This window comes from Rhipicephalus microplus, unplaced genomic scaffold (genome assembly GCF_043290135.1).
Source record: "Rhipicephalus microplus isolate Deutch F79 unplaced genomic scaffold, USDA_Rmic scaffold_18, whole genome shotgun sequence".
NCBI lineage: Eukaryota > Metazoa > Arthropoda > Arachnida > Ixodida > Ixodidae > Rhipicephalus > Rhipicephalus microplus.
The window spans coordinates 10,015,441-10,035,892 of NW_027464591.1; the positions used below are offsets into that span (position 1 = coordinate 10,015,441).

At 42.3% G+C, this 20,452-nt stretch overlaps 1 protein-coding gene across 1 annotated transcript in view; it reads left to right on the forward strand.

Annotated features, from left to right (window-relative positions):
* The first annotated feature begins 2,972 nt into the window (after window positions 1-2,972).
* Window positions 2,973-20,452, forward strand: part of LOC142785144 (gamma-secretase subunit Aph-1-like) — a 181,707-nt gene continuing 164,227 nt past the window's right edge. The window contains exon 1 of the mRNA XM_075883586.1: window positions 2,973-3,072. The gene's annotated coding sequence lies outside the window, so the exon portion shown is untranslated. The remainder of the gene's footprint in view (window positions 3,073-20,452) is intronic.

A 20,452-nucleotide genomic window follows, 5' to 3' on the forward strand; every position in this document is an offset into this window, starting at 1 on the left:
CTCGGCATGACACTACAGGTTTCTCGCCTTTTTTCCTCCTGTACGGACGAGAACCTACGTTGCCTTTTGACACGCTCCTTCCTGCCGTTAGCCACACGTCAGAATATGCCCGCGATTTCATCTCTAGAGCTCTAGAGGCACGTGAGATTGCTCACCGGCGTCTGAGCGATTTGCAGTAACGACAACGACAGGTCTACAACGCGTGCCATCGTGATGTCCACTTCAGTCAAGGTGACACAGTCCTTCTCTGGACGTCGTTACGGTGAGTTGGCCTGTGCGAAAAGCTGACTTCACCGCACCTGGGTCCATAACGTGTGGTGCGCCGACGTGACATATGAAATTGAACCTCTTAACGCCACCAGCGCGCGATCGTGTTCAGACGTTGTTCACGTCACGAGGCTGAAGCGGTATTACTCGGACCAACCAAGCACCGAGACGGTGCCTTCGCCGCCGGGGGTGATGCTACGGGGCGCCACAAACGAACATTGTAGAAAAGAGGACGATGTTCAGGGCGAGCTCGTGCTGACTGGGCTCCATATTGTATGCCTGCCGGTTCACCAGAAGTCAAGGGATTTTTTCAGACGCCTTCTCCCCGTAACAATATATACCTCAATGCTTCTATCTTCAAAGTTAATACGTTCTGATAGCATCTTTTTTTTCTGTTTTGTCATCGCTGTTATAGAACATACATTCTCTGCTTCTCTGAGAATGGGCTTAGGGAGTCCAGCGCGAAATCTAGTGCCCTTATGTTTCCCCACTTTCGACCACCAATTAAAGTATTACCTTTTGACATTAAACATTTCACTGCGTAACACTGCAAATTCCTAATGCCAATTGTCTACTTTTATTCAAGAATGATATCAATAAATTTTAAGATTCAGAACATGTTGATTGAAAGGTACGTCTGATTCAGCACTGGTAGGAAGCCTCCAAGAGTGCTAAAGAATTTGCAGTACCAAAAGAAAACTTATGTGACTAATTGTTGTTTTCAAATATTAACAGGGCGGCCGCTGGGTATATTTTAAGCTAAAATGGAAGCTAAAAGTAGCCGAGGTAGCCGTGTCATGTAAGTTGATCGTCACATTTTCATTTATATACGCTAATAGCCCATGTGGGCATTACTTAAGGGTAGCGTTATGCTCACAATACAAATAATCACACAGAACATGAAAAACAAAAAATTAATAAAGCACAAAAAATCTGCATACAAAGAAAACAGGGTAGTGCAACATAGCACTCAGCCAAATAGAACGATATAGCCAAAATAAACAAAAGTGCTATTGTGACTGAAATTAATTTTATTATTATACAATAAATATGATTTCGAATATGCAAAAACATAGAATATGGTTAACAGTTTTACGGCCTTTCCTAATGTTCAAGTCACGTGTTAGTCGCAAAAAATATTTATTCATTTCTTTATTTATTATTCTGTCTATTCATTTGTTCATTCTAAATAAAACATAGAAATGCAACCAAAATAGAGTCATTAAAATAAAGAACGTAGGGACTTCCTCACGAAATTGATAAAGATTACCACTTTTTCGGTAAGGAGGTGCATGATTCCAATCGCTTGGGGTGCGCAGTAGAAAATAAACTATGGATTTCACAAAGTGTTATACCTATGTAATAGAGATAAACAAAGCATTGAGATAAATAGTGCGGTGATAAAATGAATGCACCGTAAAGAAATCTCAGCAACTTCAAGCGGCTAAATTTAGATGTGTTGTGAAAGATACGGGCAAAACGCTTGATTTTGTGGCTGTAATAATAAAGGTGATTGTGGTTATAAAGAATGTAACATTCTTCCCAGTCATATTACATGATACTTGACCGTATGAATAGTCGTAATAAGTGACGAGGCTTTAATAAAATGCTATACAAGGTAACGAGGCTGTTTCTATTTTGGCTAGCACCAATCGCCTTACATTTTCTGACGCTTCGTTCAATACAGCACGTTTTTTTTTCTCTACCCGGTAGCACTTCAACTATATAGGATTGGTTAATATGAATTTATTGTGCCTGTAGATAGTTTATGCAGCTGCAGAACAGAGTTTTCACCAGAGACCGAGTGGTTTTGGGACAATAAAAGCAAATAAGCCAGAGGCAACATTAAACATTGAGACGCAATAATAATGAGAACTAACCAATAATGGGCCAAGGAAAGTGTAGGGTACCTTATGAGAAGTAGTTGTGATGTAAATGCGAAAAAAAAATTTAGACTTAAATAAAACTTGCAGCGGCAGGATCTGACTTTCGTTGGCATTACTAACGGTTAGTTCTCATTTTTACTGCGCCTACCAGAAAAAAAAGCCCTTAAATTTCACGCTTTGCTTTATTCATAGCGAAGGCTTCGTTCTGCATGCTACCTGAAGGCTTCATGCCTTCAGGTAGCATGGGAGGCATTGCAGGTCCGGTGTCATGTCGTAATAATATCATAATATACGTGACGCCAAAGAGGCAAAAATAGTGTTACACACTCGCCATAATGGCAACGGGTCGCACTGACTGACGCTGTCACATTTAAACGCACATATATACCCCATAAACGTAGGCGTGGAGAGGGCCGCCACCATAGAACAAAAATCGAATGTTGCAGGTTCGGATCTTGCTGGTGGCACTACTCGTATAGGAGACCCACTTGCCTTGCCGTTTAACGGCCGGCAAACCACGCCGCGAGGCTGAAGCGACAATAATCAATCTGATACTGATTTTTGCATCGAGCGAAGCTGGAGTGCCTTTCTGCTTCTCAAGAAGAAGTGATTCAGCTGCACTTGATTACAAATTACGTGACAAAAACAATCTGCCGGTATTGCGAGATGGTTGCCATGTAGTCGGTGGTGATTCGTATCGGCTCGATCACAAACTACGTTTTCATCACGACAAAACTCGTGGCTTTTGCAACGATGCACTTGTATTTGGATTGATGAGAAGCCTGGAAGCAGAGGAAGGTGCTGCAACAGCAGCAGCCAGTCTGCATGCCCCAACGTGTGTCGCTTTTGCACGGCCGGCTGACTCTGCTGCCTCCGTTGCCGCTCTACTGGTGCATCTCCTGAATCAACGTTTGGAAAGGTAAATATTGTTTCTTTTTAGTTTTTGCGTGCATGACTCTTATTCGGTACCGAATTCAATTATCAGGTAACGGGCAAAACGGAATTAATTCATAAAGTGGCAAAGGTGGCGGCATGCTCCAAAGGCAGAAAAATGCAGACGTTTTGGACGTGCGCTGACATGTTTTTCCGGCCGCTCTGGCATTTGCCTCGCGAGTGACATGACGCTATACTACTGGCCCGTCGTCAATAAAGTATTGTAACGCACGACGATGAAGTATTGAAACGCATGGCGATTCTGGATGCTTTCCGATTCAGTCATTCGTACATGACACGAGGACCCAACGTTCACACCACCACTTGTGACGAAGAAGGGCTGATGCAACTTGCGCACTTGAAGACTTGCGATACCTATAGCAAGCAAAAGCAAATGATTTCTGCCAGAGCTGGTAGCTTCCGCAAGTATATTTATGATCTTTGATGAAATGGCGCATTGGCTAAGAAATATTAAAGTGGATTTGCCAGCCCACACATCGCCCTGCGAGAAGCTCCCACTTTAAAGACCTTCCGGCGCATCTTCTGTGGCGTATAGCTAAATATACGCCTTCGAGTATCGGTCTCTCGTCAGCCAACAGCTTCAAAGGTGAATGTGATTTTATATTTCGCACAAGAATATCGAAATTGTTATTGATTCGCTTTACAAAATTAATCGTGGAGATTGCTTGTCACCATAAATGCAGGCAAAAATAGTTTGGTTTGTTTTTCTTTAGCAATATGTAGGGTACGTTTTAGACAATAATTTTTAAAGTTAAGCTTCAACATTTTTTACCACAATAGTGTTGAAGAGCTTGATTAGCATAAATTTTGCCGTCGGCATCATTGGTTAGAGCGAAATGGCAACTTTTGTCATGAAGGAAAATTTCAGTTGATACAAGTAAAGATATGAGCCGGAGGGCGTCTTGAGTTCGGCTTTTCTATCGAAAGAACTGAGGACTTCATCGAGAAGCGAAGGCTCGCAATTGGGATGTCGATAGTGGGTGCTTGCGTGTATGTATGTGTGCCGTGTAAGAGCCGATCACTATCACGTCTTTTTCTTGTAGGTGCAACTTAAATGTACATATTAACGCCCTCGCTTTTTTACGTCACATCGCAATTTCACGTGAGAAATTTAAGACAGTTGTATTGCAGCGGAATTTGTTCGGAAAAAACCGCTAGTTGTCTATAACACAGAAGTGGTCCACATATTTTTCGCGTGTCATGCTTCGTGCTTGAAAGGTATTTTCGCGATGTACCAAACAAAACTAAGTGCCACCTTTTCTCTCACTGGGCAGCGTGAAACTATAGGGTGGAGCCCCTGCAACGCTTCTTATTAGAGGCGTTTCTCTACGCTTATTTAGATTGCGAGAAATAAATAAATTAGCAGATTAGCTGTAATTGCTGACTACACTCTACTGCGACGAGCCTTGATAGGAGCTCTATTTCGATAATTAACATATCAAATACGTGTTTTTTAAAGTTATTTACAAAAATGGGTATGGCAGATATCACCACATACCCCAAATATCCCATGAAAATAACTGCCGTCAAGTTAATATTTACAAAGTTATTTACCACATTTTTTCGGCTAGCCGTTTCAGTAGAACTTCATGTGTGAAAGGTATGTCTGCCTTGACGTAGAGCTCGCGTGCGAACAACGGCAAGCTCACCGGCTCAAAGCAATTTTATAAATGACTTGAAAAATCCCCAAAAGAAACATGCTTACGTGAACTAATATTACACATACAACACACATGTACTGAAATGCAATAGTTAGGCAGCAGAAAATATAAGCTTAACGGGATCATTGTTACATCACACCCGTGCTATTACCAAAAGTAAACTTAAATAAGCGGAAAAGAGGGTGTTTTATGTGAGCCACTTGAATGCGTCGCGATTTCCAGAAGTGTGGGGCAGATGAAATGCAGCCGAATGTTCGGTTTACCTTAATGAGTAGGATGTTAGTTTTATAACAGCTGTTGGTCGATTGTTCATAGTTCAGTCAAGTCTAGCCAATACCAGTTCGTTCGCTTGTAGTATGCGAGTGAGTACGCTGTTGAACCTATGCGAATTATTGTGACGCTACTTTAGGTGGTGCTTCTTTCCAGCGCAGCCGATATCGCTTGTCAGAAATTAGACATCGTTGTATACTGCATATAGAAGAAAGTATGAGGTCATTGTCCTCAAAACTAAATCCGCACAGTTTGCATTAGCGGCACAAAGCTGGAACCGTCAGCAGAGCTACTGTTCGACCTGGCTAAGTTTTGCTAGTGATACCAAGCTTTTGCTAGAAGTACTCAGTATTACTAGACTTCGCTATATATGTCATGTTACGATGTGTTACATGCTTGTGTCATTTTACCGCGAGACTAGCTGGTCTGGGGTATATGGCGGAATCCTGTCACATGACTACCTGCTACGTGGCGTATGACGGGAACATGTGACATGACTACCTATGAAGAGATATTGCTTGATTTGGTCTCGTGAATAAATTTTACATGATTTAGACAGGTGGCGAGACGCTCCGTGATGTTACGTGGTTTTCAGCTTGCGAGTAGTTACGCAACTGTACGAGATTCTAGTCACGTGGCTACTGACGTAACATTACGTGATTTTTCTTCACGCGAAGTTGTTTCGCGATGTTAGGTGATTTTAGCCGTGTAACAGAGTCACCCATCGTTGCTTTTGTAATACGCGCCGGTAAAATTGGCGCACGTGTTGTGGGAGCTGAGCAGTAGTCGAAGAGGACGAAGCGAGCACGCGTTCCGGTTCATAATGTTGATCATTCCTGTTCGCACTACCCTGCGCAACAAAAACCCTAAAGAGATCCGCTGTGAAAGGTAGGGGGAGGGGGGGCCGTGGTAAACCTCGATTGTTTAGCATGATCTGTTTGCCTGAGCTTCTAGAACTTCCTTGTGTGAGGTAGGATATGTGGGTACCTTCCACACGCACGTTTGTACGCCGCAGTGTTCGAGCTTGTGTACGAACGAATGCTCCGTACATTTTTTAGCTACATTGTCGAATTGGAATACAGTTGTCCCCAGTGACGTCGTGGGATAACGGTCGGGCCAGGTTTGGTTGAACAGAGAAGGTGTATGACTTCATAGAATGCCCCCCTCCCCTTTTTTTGTGACATCAATATCGCCCCACCGGTATAGATTGACTTCACTGTATAGCATCGCACCTCCGAGGGTGGAACCCTACCCCTTCCATGTGGGCGAAACACAATTCACTCCTGTCATGTTACAGACATGTGCGTGTGAAATTCTGACCGACTGGCAGTCGATATGAGAGGGACGCTTACAAAGTGTATTCACACTTAAAAGGTCACCGCTTTGCCACAGAGGTGAAGCAATGAACGCGATAACAGCAATTTGAAAGGTCACGCACAGAATGGAAAGCAGATTGAAACGTGCCCCGCGTTTCTCATGCAAAAATTACGCACGAAACGTACTCACAGCATCGGGTGCACAGGAATAGGCGTCTCATTTTTTACTTCGGAGCATCTGAAAAGCGCGCGCTTTTCGCGAACGCAGATTGCAATGATTGCAGTGATCATTGTGCACCCGGTAACTACAGCAGAGCCGTTACCCGGTAACTACAGCAGAACCGTTCCAACTAAAACCTACACCAGCCAAGGTGTATGATCCTCTCCTCCTCGCCACCGCGTGAGGGAACGTCGCCCCCGTTCTCTAAGCCGGGCGAAGTACGCGTAGGAGATTAGAGTGAGCGCCACTGCGTGATGTGGCGACGTGCGCTCATTGCGCCATCTTTCTGGTAATGCTGTAAACACATGCGCGGTAAGTGATAGATATAAATAGCTTGCTGTTTGAGCAATGAAGAACGTTCTCTATGGTGGTTCAGTGGTTAGCGCCTCACTTTCACGAAGCAGAAGTCCTACGTTCGGTTCCACGCCCCGGAGTGCTTTTTTTCTGGATTTTTTTCTTTCTTCTGTTTTCATATATATAGGTGCGTGTACATGTACGGCGCATGACATCGGCGCTGACGTTGACGCCCACGGCGGCCGCAAAATCTAGCCGAGTGTCTCCATATAATTGTAATCGCAATAAAAATCCCAGAAAAAAAGACTCCAGCGTGTGGACTCGCAAGCGAGACCTTCGCGTCGTGAATCCACTGAGGCACCGAAAGGTACCTCTATCAACCTTCAAACGGGAAGCTATTTATATCTACCACTTACCGCTGTTGGCAGGAATCTCTTGGGGAAACTATCGTGTTTTCAGCATTATCAGCAGGATGGCGCCGTGTGCACGCGGCGGCTGTCATCTCTCACGCCTACTGTGACCCGCGTAGAGAATAAGGGGGTGTACGCTTGATAGCCTGCCCTCATCTTGCAGGGGGGGAATCGTACGTCCTTGCTAGCCTTTGGGTTTCGTCGGAGCGATTCTGTTGTAGTTATCGGGCGCACAAAGGTCCCTGAAATCGTTGCACAGCTTCCGTTTGCGAAAAGGGCATGCTTTTCGGACACAGCGAAGTAGCAACTGAGACGCTTATTCGCGTTCATCTGTACCTGTGAGTACGTTTTGTGCGTCATTTGTGCGTGAGAAACATGGGGCACGTTTCGATCTGCTTGCCATTCTGCGCGTGACCTTCCAATTTGTTGCTATCGTGTTCCTTTCTTCGCCCTTGCGGAAAAGCTGTGACATCTCTGATATATTATTATATTATTATTGTAGTATAACAAATTATTATTATTATATTAGGTTTATTATTATTAATAATATAAATTATTATTATTATTATTTTAATATTGTTTGTGGTCAGACACATTCTTTCAGGTAACATTAATAATAGACGAGCAACAAAACACCACCACGTTCTCTTTACTTCCGGCAGATACGTGGGTAATGAAATACACAGCACATCGACCAATGAAAAGTGTGGGCCTTGAATTGACAAAAGCGCCTCTCGGAAAGGCGGCGCCTCTTTGAGCACGACAATGGAAAAGGTGGGAGGGAAAAGAAATAGGAAGAAGTAAAAGCCAGCGTTATGCAAAATGTCTGCAGATATCTTAAGAATTGTTTACGCCATATAAACATTCGAAATTGAAGTGAAAGATAACTTATCATCAATCTAGACCTAGCCATATATACCGCAGTGCCGAGTAGAATGAAAAAAAGGAAATGTTGGGAGCGAAGTATTGTTAAGCCGACAATGCAAAGAAGCACTTCACTGAAACATATTTATTGAATAAAACGATACCTGTCATAACCTGATGTCATCAAATAATTACACGAGTCAACAAAAGAATCAAACAAGGTGCTTTGTTGTAAGGCAAAGAGATAGGTTTTGTGTTGTTCATTTTCTCTTGTGATTGAAATAATTGGTGAGTGGGAAGATATAAACTTCAGGTACCAAGTTATATTTATTGAGATTAATTTAAGCTTGCACATTAACCATCTAATATTAGTAACAAGAATGCAGCGGACGGCAGATTGAGGCAGTGTCAAAATTCATCGCGAGCTCATATTCGCTAAAGCAATATAACTTCGTCAAATTGAATCGCAGGCAAGGATTACATACAGAAAATTGTATAATAGATCACTTGAGTACATAGTAAAAACTACGCATATAAATTCAGCAGTACAACCCCAACAGACTCCCCAGTTCAGCAACCACCGGAAAGGATAGGCCCTAGACGATGCTGAGACAGCTCATGCGTCCACTTTCGCGCACCACAGTGAGCCGCACGTGGCGGGATTTCCACGGCAGCTTGCCGCCTGCGCTACGCCGAAGTTGGCAGAACTCGGTGGCTACGGCGTCGAACAGCGTGTCCCGAGCGCCGCACTCCTGCGACTCTCGAAAAGCATCCGAACAGAGTTGCTTCAGCGCGACGCCTAGCAACCCGCTAGCCGCGATGAACATCATCTGTGGAATGAAAAGCAGCCGCAAGGGCAATAATACAGTAAATATTGTCAAGGAGTCGTTTTCGGGCAGTGTGCTTAATATGAATGGCGAATTACCGAAAGAAGAGAAGCAATTCGAAAGTGGACAAGAAGGCAATAAAGAATAATATTTTGCGTCCCAGTAACATGACCCATGACAGTAACATGAATTGGCAGCAGCAAGCATAGGACTAGGTTAACTGGCGGAACATGGGAGAGGCCTTTGTCCTGCACTTGACGTAGTCAGGCTGATGATGATGATGATGAACATTACCCAGAGTTATGATTTGCCACAGCTGATGTACGCAGACGTTGTACGCATTTTGATTGTGTCATATTCTAATCGCAGATACCTTTGAAGAGTCGGAAGCTTTTGTTTGTTATCCTAATCACTTTTTCTGACCATGATGACAAAAGCCCATGAGGTTTCACTGTTTGTTTACTGTGTTTCGCTTGGAAAAGCTGCAGTTGACGTGCCTCCTGTGCCTCATCTTTTCTAACACAAGTAAGCTCCAGATACGCGCTTCCGTTATTGTGTTATATTTGATGTGGACTTCTGGCTACAGCATAGCCAGAAAAGGCTTCGGAGACTAGTTTGATCAGAAATCAACCTTGAATAATAGAGGCCCACTAACGAATGCCCGTTGTACGCCTCAGAGCGCTCGGTGTAAAACTAATGTGGAACCGGCTAGGATTTGCTGCCTATTCCTTCCAACATGGTGCATTGGACCTGGAGCACTCTTTTGCGCGAGAAATCATAAGCTAGAGTGGAAGAACATCAACACATACATGTGTTACTGTGTCAAGTATTGTGAAGGCGTGTTCGAACGGTGCCTGTAGTTTCTTGAAAGAGATATTGGGAAATGTGTATTTTCATTGAGCAACTGTTCCATACTTGCAAAAATGTGAGAGATGTTAAAACTTTAGGAGTTAACAATATATTCAGTTTTACTTGTAAGTAAAAAGCAAGCTTCGGTTTCCTACTTTTTCATTAAAACCACTACCACGACACGACACCACTGTTAAAATGACATGACGCTTAGCAAACAATAAAACGAGCCAAAGGAAAATGCTGTCAGCGACACCAACTTCAGAATCCCGCTGCATACATCATAACGTAAGAATTTTCGAAAAAGTGTCTACAGGGTAATACGCAGCTTCCAATCAATAAAATGAAGTGCATTGGAAGCGTGTGTCTCTGACACATCTGAACATCGATCGCTTTCACTCAGCCGATCTGCTCTGATGATGTCGACCGTACACAGTCGTCAGTGCTCCCGCTGCCACGTTCGCACGGTTGAGCGCTGCCTGTTCTAAATTGCCGCTTTTCGGTGGCTATGGGTGTACAATCGGCAACTTTCTCCTGTAGGTTCCTAAAATGAAGTGCATTTTATTCTGTGGGTGAAATGAACATAGCATACAAAGTTTCAGCAAATTCCATCGAGCCAATGCCACGAAAATGCCGAAAATGCATTTTGAAATTTCATACATCACGCACGAAATCCCTGACCGCTCCCCCCCCCCCCCCCAAATTAAACCTCGACCTTCACTTTCTTCACTTATACCAAATTTATGTTAGTGAAACATATGTCGTTAGAGTTCTGAGAGTGCATTTTCTTAATATAATTCAAGCCATTGTTCCTCTTTAGTGTCCCTTTAAACTCGCTACAACTTTCCGGAATATTTAACTTCTGTTTTTTTTTTCTTTTCATAGGTGATCTTTCAGCATATCCTTCACTCTTAGCATCAATTTAAAAAGTGGCAGAACTTCGTATATAGATTTAACTGATTCGCACTTCATTATCTCAATTATTTAAAATGGCAATCAGCAAGAATATTGAATGAAATAAACATACCAAGCATTGCATAGTGACACCACAGCGAGATACACAACATATAACCAAGGCGTAAACGAGGGCCATACGGACTTGTTTGTATGAAATTTACGCGGATCAAAAGTATCCTCTTTGTAACTAGAGTAGATTTAGCACCTCCAGTGGCTTTAGCGTAATACTGGGTTAGTTGATGATTACAGCTACACATTGAGAGCCTTTCTGTAATTATTCTGCCATCTAGACCTGTTTTAATGTATGATCAACGCTGTCCTTTAATGTGCTAACATTGAAAAAATCTGCGCATTCCAAACTATCAAGCTTTCAATAACTGCTAACACAAGGAGTGAGATAAGACACACTTTATTTCCTCAATAACAGTTATTATTCTGGCCGGCTAATTTTTGTTGCCAGAGCACGCCCCCAGTACAATATGACCGCTCAAGCGTGCGAATGGTCAAGTTGGTGCGTTTAACGCACTGATTCACCGGTGACGTAGCAAATATTTATTGCACCGCCGTAGTGGTCTAGTGGCTAAGGTACTTGGCGGCTGACCTGCAGGTCGCGGGATTGAATCCCAGCTGCGGCGGCTGCATTTCCGATGTAGGCGGAAACGTAGGCCCGTGTGCTCAGATCTGGGTGCACGTTAAAGAACACCAGGTGGTAGAAATTTCCGGAACCCTCCACTAAGGCGTTTCTCATAATCATATGTTAGTTTTTGGACGTTAAACCTCATATATATATATATATATATATATTTATATATATATATATATATATATATATATATATATATATATATATATATATATATATATATATATATATATATATTGAAATACAACGGTTCAGCTGACGCTTTATTCAAGCAACAGCAAGACGGCGCCGTTGATTCAGAAGAATGGGCGAAGACTGATGATGGTTATTGACAGATGAGGAAGATGACGTCCAATGAATTCTTACACTAATTTCCCCCGTCGACGGAAGCGGCCAGCCTGGCCGCGAATTACGCTGGGGAACGCATACGATAGGGCTTGAGACGCGAAACGTGCACAATCTCTGTCCCGCGGCAGCGTTGGTCAGTGGGGACATGAACAGGTGTGACAAGGTAGTTCACCTGTGAGGTCTGTTCGACAACTTTGTAGGGAGCGTGACAACTTTGTAGGAGCGTGACTCAAGCTTCTCGCATAAGCCAGGCGTTCGCGCAGGAGTCCAAAGAAGGAGATCGTCGCCAGGGTGGTAGAGAACGACGCGGTGAGTGGCATCGTAACGATGTTTGCGATCTTTTTGGCTAGCTTCGGTGTTTACACGGGCAAGACGACGGCATCGAGCACCACGGGACAGAAACTGGTCGCAAACGAATGGTGAAGAGTTGACGGGGCCAGAAAAGAATGAAACGTCATCTTCCTCTTCTGTCAATAACCATCATCAGTCTTTGCCCGTTCTTCTTCATCATCGGCGCCATCTTGCTGTTGCTTGAATAAAGCGTCAGCTGAACCGTTGTATTTCAAGCAACAGCAAGATGGCGCCGATGATGAAGAAGAACGGGCGAAGACTGATGATGGTTATTGACAGATGAGGAAAATGACGTCCAATGAATACTTACTATATATATATATATATATATATATATATATATATATATATATATATATATATATATATATATATATATATATATATATATATATATACATATATATACATATATATATATATATATATATATATATATATATATATATATAAAGAAAATATTTATTGCTAAGCAACTGTTTGGTCGAACCTTCTAGTTCAACGGACACTGAAGGTGCGTTCAAATTATTGACGCCGTTGGTCATCTGGGCTGTTGGCGCCACGTGTGCACGTGTGACACGCACGTGGATAAGTGAATAGATTCAAGAAACATACAGAGATATTTTGTTGCACGAAAACAAGGAATAGATATATGCACACGTCCCACCACGCTCCACCCCATCACCTCTGTTAGTCATGGCAGCACATTGGCTTTCACAGTTGATGTCGGAGCCATGTGAACTTGCGCACGACATTGAAACTGTGTGCTGTAAAAAGTAGGGACGTCGCAGAGCACAGAACAGTTGATGCAAACGTTCAAGAAAACACCAAGTCAGAATCTGTACAGTTAGCCGAAAGCCTACTCTCCTAAATTGTGGTTGTTTGGAAAGTGTAATGTATTGAAGATGACGCATACTTCGCGTCATTTAAACATATCCATCGTCTTTTTATGTCTCCGGGTTCGAAGACAGTTATATTGATTTGTGAAAGGTATGACGACAACTTACCTTGCAACGAATGCTTTTTTTGGTTTCCAGCACGATTATTCTTTGTTCTTTCGAATTCATGAAGCAGTATTCGTTTTCTTGCCAGGCTTTCATCCACGACGTGTCCTTTAATGTTTGGCACATTTGTAATACGCGAGCGAATTTCAAGATGACCCGAAAGCTCCAGTGACGCTTCAATTTTTAAAGTATGACTCATTGCTTGTGGTTTACGAGGAGGTATTGATTATAAAGCACTCAAAACAGCTCAAAATTATGCGCTCAGTTACAAGAGATCAGAACAAGGGAATATTATAAAATATGTGCTATGGTTATCCTGCATGCTGCATATAGTGTACACAGTTTGTAACAATTTTGACCACCTGGTCTTTCAGTGTGCGCTATTGAATTCAAGTTCTTGCTTCTAGCCAGGTCGAAATATAGGCACCCAGCCAGGAGCCTGATACGAGCGGCAGAGCCGTACGGCCGCTTGGGAACGCCGATCGTACCTTGGTACAGATATTTCCGGAGAAAGCACTGGCTATAGGAGTGCTATAAGAACCACCACGTTTACCTAAATGTAATACCTATACATCTCACAATAGCACAATGCTTTGCATGGAAGGCTGCCATCGTACTCATGTATCAACGTAGGTAGCATGTAGGTGAACGTCATTCCGGCGAACTTGCGTCCCAATTACGTGCACTTTGCACTGCACAGCAAATGCAGCACCCAGCTAGAGCTGCAGAAATAAACATTTCAGGTATGTGTTGAAAAAAATGCGAGTACCTCGAAGAAGGTCCAGACACCCGGCGAAGAGTGGTACTGTCTCTTCGGGGCCAGCCCCCAGCATCCGATTCCTTCGGAGAAGCTGGCAACTCTGGGCAGAGCATCTCGCAGCTCGAACTCTCGCGACATGAATGGCACCACAGGAACCAGCCGAGACAATGTGTTCGTGCTGGCGTACATCATTCCAAGAGTGGTGTTCTGTAAGGATAGCCCAGTAGAATAATCTCATGACGTCAAGCTCTGTTGGTAAATATAGTTACACTCCCCGAATGCGACGTCAGGAATGCATCCCTGCATTTTCATTCAAGCAGTGTCATATATAGTGCCTAACATGAATACTTCCTTCAAGGCTCTATAATAGTTGAGGGGCGTTCAACAGTCAAAGCGATGAGACAAATACAAAAACCGGTCGTAAAACAAAAATCGTAAACTGCGAGAAAGTGCAGCGAGAAAGCAATACTACATATCAACATCCACGCATGGATATGCTTAAAAAATTCGAACCATAAAACAAACACCTCATTAATCATGGTATTTTTTCTGTAACGCTTCATCATTTAAGTGCAATCCTACGCTGACAGCACGGAGAAATAGAGAAAGTGTTTTCTGATCTCCCATATTGATAACTATGAGTAGTGACGTAGCAAAGATGTTTTCGGGATAAGTGGGTGAGAGGTGGGGCGTTGAACCATACTTTGTGTTTGGCCATGCATTTGAATGTGCCTGTGTCATAACACTATAAATAATTGAAACATTTAGAGGGTGATCGTTAAGGGCAGGAAGGTGTCTAACCCCTTGTCCCACTGACGACGCTAATGTTTGTTTTGAGCAGGAAGCATGAATTTACAACGGTAATGATGTGGACAAGATGTATATATAAACAGAAATATGGACCCTTGCATAAAGAATACATCAGTATGTCGGTAAATTCTTCATTGACTCATTGTGTTAAGTTTAACATCTTGACGTTATAATGTAACATAAACCTGTATCGAAAGGACAGAAGAACGTCAGGCTAGTCTGATTACTGGCAACACAAACTTATCTTTTTTTCGCGAGCCTATTTTCACCATCTTTCCAACAGTGGCATATACAAGCCTGTCAACAACGATAGCGCGGAATGCAAGGTAATATGCTCGTGGCAATATATCTGTTTCCCCGCTTCTTAGCAGTAGCCGTTCCTTGGCGCTCTCACACTTATGTAGTAGTACGCAGCGAATCATACGAAGTTTCTTCAAGTGGACTGAGCCTGCTTCCTTAAGTCATGGAAGGCTCAACCTACATTTGTTCTCTTAGTAGTGCAGGTTCTACATAATTACCACAAGTTGTGACAACGAGCACTGTTAGTGATAAAATATCTGACCCAGGAAGCGTTTTCGTAAAGCGGAGTGTGGGCCGAGGAAACCTAGGCCTTTCAAACAAGATCTTGTGTGTTCAGCACCAAAAAGTCGACGGCCCTGCATGAAATAAACGGGCTCTAAATGCTTTCGCAGCTGCGCACATCTCCAAACGTCTGTCAGTCTATGCAGAACAAGTAGTGTTTCCGCAAAGAACGCAACCAAATATAATAAACTTTCTTGGTTAACAAAATACTCCTGTTAGCGGATGCTATGTTCATTCCCTTTTTGTAGAGATTATTTATTTTAGCGTTACAGGAACGTAGAAATGTACTGCACAGCCTAGCTGAAAATTTAGCTGAAAATATAGCGGTCGCAGATGTACCCACGGCTTTCTTTAGGGTAACGCGACAAGTTTTGCCTAGGCAATGCAGGTGACTCAAAGTACTTTTATTTCGCTTCCATTTTCTTCTCTCATATAAATTTAATTACCTGAGCAAGTTTCTACACTGGTGAGGCAAAGATATGCGCATGAGATAGAGCCTACATGGCAACATAGAAAGTGTACTCGGCTCTAACATAAACTTTGTAGACAATCACACACGCAGAAAAGGTATCATTTTCCAGCATGTATTCTTCTATGTTTGTATAGAGAATGTAGTAAATCATCTGTTTTCTATTAAAATTGTTAGTTATTCAGTCAGTGCGCAAATTAATATGGATGCCAAGTATAGCTCCCTTCCCCTTTCTCAATAACATGGACCATGGGAGATGTCGGTGGTATATATAACATAGTAGGCACAGTAACTAAACTTCAAGACCGTCGAATATTTTCGAAACTCAATACAGTCTAGGAGAAGGTGCGCAGAACATGGAGAGTACAATGTCAAAGCTCTGGACAGAATTTAAGTCGGTAGCCATTGGGAACCACTAAGGTGACTCGAATACATTTTTACATGCGGACCATTCGTTTTGATCTCCCATATCGGTAATCAACTTTCTAATTCTTCGCTTCAAAAAAATGGTCATGGTACATTTATTTAAAAATTAGGTATTCCAGGCTGAACACTACAGTGCTGAACACGACGTCGTTGAAGGCAACCGGTCAATGGCAAAAAACACGGCTGAACAAGAAAGTCTGTGAATTCAATCTATAATTCTTGCCCTCTATCATCTTGCAAAAGCAACTTCCCGCGGTGTAATGATGGCTCGAAAAGATGGGCGCTTTCACTGTGATACTTCATTGCTTTATGAAGACAACGCAAACATTGAAAAACGCATTGCATCACTGGTAGAAGCAGGAAACGAACGGCATTCTATGCAAACTAAGGGACCTGTGCCCTTTACCGCGAAATCCACAAAGTGAACACTCATTGTATTCATCATCTGACACTCTTCGGGAGCTCATTGCTTGTGAGCCGTTATAATGGCAGTCTCATCCGTGTTTCCTAATGACCGAAAACATAACTGAGAGAGAATGAATGCGATGCATATTATCAGAATACGAGAGTTTAATTCTTATTTCTGGGTGCTTTTACAATGGCTCCAAATTTTCTGTTTTGAGCCTGCGTTCACCATCTCTGAGACCGTACGAATCTACCTAATGTTCACATCAATGGTCAACAGATGGCGAAAGTAGCTAAGCATATTGAGTGTTGTTTAGGAAAGGGCAAGGTTTTTCTACGATGAGGAAACTTCATGGCACCTTTTTAAACGCTAAACGACGATTATACAACCAACTGGCCCAAAGGTTTGCACGATTAAACATCCATTTCATTTGAAAAATACGTGCTTATAAAAACTGATCAAGTGCACGTGCGGATGATAGTAGTTTCTTGACAAGATTCTACAATAATAGAAAGTGAACAACTACATGTGCTGATTCTTACATGAAGTCAGAATATTGTTCACACATTTTAGGTTTCGATTTCATCTTTGAGCACTGCAAAATACAGATGTTATATGACGGCTACTTGAAAGGCGTTGAAGACTTAAGGTCTTTGTGAGATTTCATATTCGAACAAGGCTGCTTGGTTCGATTGAAGCTGCATGTTATGGCTTGCGTGGTTCTCTTCTAGACATCGAAAATCGCTGGAATCCCTTGATGTGTTGGTTTTTGTACTTTAGCTGCTGCGATTACTAGATGCATATTTTTCTACCTGATTACAGTCGTCGGTTTTCCTTTGTTTGCTAGTTTCTCAGTTTAGGACTCTCGCATGTCGCGTATATTTTGTAGAATTTGTAATGAAATTGTTCCCACCTTGTTTTCGTAGCAAATGAAAACACAAAATTTTCTTTGGGAGCAGTAGCCATCATGAAGACACTTTTGTTACTTTGAAGCTCTTATCCTATATGTGGGACAATGTGGCCCATTTTTATGTGCAATGTAGCAGGAGAGTTATGTCAGAATAACTTTCCTGAAATTCATATTTTTGCTGCTGTTTTCCTCGCCGATAATGCAGCCTTTTATATTAACGATAAGCGATGCTGACATTCGCAAGAAGTCTTATTTTATCTAATCAAATAAGACTGAAAAGATTATAAATCCTAATTCATGATGGCATATTTGTCTGTATAAGAAGCTTCTTATCAAAGTCTCTAACACGTTTTTTGTTGTTTTAAATAATGTCAGTGCTGTGCCAGAACTGTTCGTATTACTGTGATACATGTAATAGCTAATTAGCAAGAGAATGCTCCATGGAGACGGCGGCCATTATGCGCTTCATTGCATAGGCAAGCATTCTACTATTTCCCGTGTATAAAGCAAAGACTGTATACATGAGTACCAAGTATAAAGATTTTTCAGCATGTAGTCGTAATTATTGTCAATTTCATTTCTTCTCGTTTTTCACTCACCTGTGTAGCTGCCTCAAGTCCATCTGATTCACAAAACTGGGCGTCATGTAAACATTCGCACTCAATATCCACAGTTGCGTTGCTAACGCCATCTCCATAGACACAGCCTGCAACACAACGGAAATTTCTTTCTTGCACTTTATATGCTGAGATATATACTTGTATATATCTTAGCATATAACCATTGTGTTGGTTATGGAACTCAAGATGCTAAGTGATAGAGGTCACGAAGTTTATTTGAGATTATCGCAGTAACGTTTTCCTGATGCATAATGGAAAACCACTGATATTTAAATCATTAGTTCTACTTTAAGATAGACCTCACAAAAATCCAACAAGAACCATGGCAGAGTGAAACGAAGAAAATTTCTTTCGAGACGCTGTATTTCATCATACCCTTGAAATGCCATATACATTTCAGAGATCACCAGATGGCACGTATAGCGCATTTTAATACAACCTGTGTCGTTGCAGAAGTGTGTATATGTTTACGTGAAACACTTATTTTATTGTAATTAGGCAGCTCCTATGAATATCAGCATAGAGCTCAATCGATCCTTAACGTAGAGATCAAGGAAATACCAACAGGCTTATAACTCCACACTAAAGCAGTAACCACAGTAGCGACTTTCGGCAATATGTACCACCATAGTGGTCTAGTGGCTAATGTACTCGGCTGCTTACCCAATGGTCGCGAAATTGAATCCCGGCTGCGGCGGCTGCATTTCCGATGGAGGCGGAAATGTTGTAGGCCCGTGTGCTCAGATTTAAGCGCACGTTAAATAACCCTAGGTGGTCGAAATTTGCGGAGCCTTCCACTGTGGCGTCTCTCATAATCATATGGTGGTTTTGGGAAGTTGAACCCCAAAAATCAATCAATCAAACTTTCGGCATTATGTCCTGAAGAGTGGTAAACTGTTGACTTAAAGTTCTCAGAATGTTGTTAACGAGCATTATAATTCATAACGTGGTTTAACTTTAAACGTTTACTTTTCAAGTGCGCTTTCGTCTACACCTAACAAGTTTTCCTCTTTAAGCTGGTAGCTTTCAACGTCTATGTGACAAATACAAGGATTTCAGCCCATCACTACTCTTTATAGATCAATTAACAGAATCCACAATCTACAACGTAGTAATGCTTGCTACAATGTTAACAACCGCAAAAATGCATCGGTGCCCTCAATAATTACGAACTAATGTACGCTGCTTTCGCCTTATTCCATTTGATGAAAGCTTATTTTTTCAAGAAATTCAGCAGCGGCTTTCAAACAAGATTTTCAAGTTGTGTAACATATATATTGTTTTTTTCCAGCGTAGCATTAGCTTTCTATATAAATATTGTACGTATGAGTTTATACGCCTATAACGTTTTTAATGGATTTGAAACTTGTGATAATTTGTAGACTTCATAATCAAGTGGAGAATGATATTTTGTTATGTTAATTACGGCAACACTCCTGCACAGCAACAACACTTCGGCAAGTAAATGTGGCGTTCTGTGCTCTTCAGTGCATTTGAACATGTTTTACGACACCACACATGAGCGACGGGAACTTCATGAAAAAGTTACCTATGCTGGATTGAAACAACGCTTCATTAGAAGGTTGACCAAACGCAACCCATCGTTACTGAATGCCTCGCTTTGCTAAAGGAAGGTTACGCTGCTTTAAAATCGATTGCGATGTAAAGTTTCGCGCCGTTAACTTACCTTGACCAGAGCGTCAAAAGCAAGAGCAGCTGTGTCTTCGGGTATGTCGACTTCTACAACATCGAAGCTGTTTTTTATTGCCCACTGACCACACTAATGGTGAGTAGTATCGAGTTTGAAGCCGCCCCGGTGACGTCTCGGACCATCACGGATACCAGTACAGGTAGACCAGGCCGCCTCAGGGTCAGAAAATTCGCGAGAGAGACTGCGTGTAATCAAGAGAACGATGGCACACGTATGATGTGCCTAAACGTGAACGTTTAGGCACATCATTCACCCGAGTGCCACTTGTATTATCGGTGCATCCTTTGAACTTAGCATCTTTCTATGTGCACTAATGATCATATTTGTATGTGCCAAAATGATGGATGCGTTCCTTCGCGTTAAGCTATATTAACGCAGCAATATTAAACAGCTCGTCATCAAAAGTCCGGTGTCGGCATCGGTTACAATGGTGCTGTCTGTGGATGTGAGGGCAACATTGGCGTTGTTCGCGAACAAAACAATGCGAGAGACGCAAACGAAAAAATAATAAAGAAATATTCGGTCCACGTTGGAAGCCAGTTCAGTACTTCTGCATGGCAAGGCGGCGTTATATCGCGGAGTCGCGTAAATGTTTAGAACGGCCTCGTATGAAAACGCTATGAATGCAATGTAAGAA